The sequence below is a fragment of the Canis lupus genome, chromosome 29 (genome assembly GCF_048164855.1).
Source record: "Canis lupus baileyi chromosome 29, mCanLup2.hap1, whole genome shotgun sequence".
Taxonomy (NCBI): Eukaryota; Metazoa; Chordata; class Mammalia; order Carnivora; family Canidae; genus Canis; species Canis lupus.
The window spans coordinates 28117497-28118539 of NC_132866.1; positions in this window are offsets into that span (position 1 = coordinate 28117497).

Here is a 1043-nt window from a genome sequence, read left to right on the forward strand (position 1 = left end):
CCCCAGAACTTATTACTTACAACTGAAAGTTTGTACCCTCTGTAGGTCTTTCTGTCCTTTGTCATTCAGAAAGGGAGCAGCCAGGGGCACTTGGGTGGCTCAGTTGGTTAAGCATCTGACTCTCCATTTCAGCTCAGGTAAGGTCATGCTCTTGGATTTCAGTCTGCATTCCTTGATTTAGCAAGGATTCTGCTTCCTCTCTCCCTTGGTAACCCCCTCTCCCCTTGTTCTCTCTCTCTCTCTCTCTCCTTCTCTCAAATAAATAAATAAATAAATAAATAAATAAATAAATAAAATCTTTTTTTAAAAAAAAGGAAAAGAAAAAAGAAAGCGAGCAGCCAAGTCTATTTAAGACCTAGAGCCAAGTCCTAGGAAGGTAAAGAGTAATGATTCCTGAATTTCAATCTTGATTCTTCCCTGATAATAGGGACAAGGTTCTTTCCATTTACCTTATTAGGGAACTAATTCCTAATTATGTGAAAAACTTCCCACACCTGTTGTACAAAATTAATGCATTCTCACTGTAAAAATTTAAATGTGATAAAAATATAGAGAGTGTAAATCCTCTTTGATGATCCACCTCCTATTCTATACTCTAGTATAACAACTGTTAAGTTTTAGATGATCTTATAGGTTTTAAAATATACATAAATGAATATAAATATGTATATAAAAATGTTTACCCAAATGGGATTATATAAATTATATTTGCAAGTTGCTTTTCTCATTTAATAATATTTATATATTTTTTAAATTTATTTTTTATTTTATTTTTTATTTTATTTTTCATTTAATAATATTTAATGCAGCTTTCTATAGTAGGGCCTAAAGATCTCTCTTTTCTTTTTTTAAGGAGCAAGACTGAATAAATTGTTGTACATAAATTGTTGGCGCTCTTATTTTGCAGAACATTTGGGTTGTTTTCAGCTTAGCAAAAGAATTGACAACTTTTAAATTTATTCCAATTTGGACTTGGGTGTTGTTGCTCTTTTTTTTTTTTTTTTACATAGTTATATCTTATTTTATTTTATTTAAATGTTGTG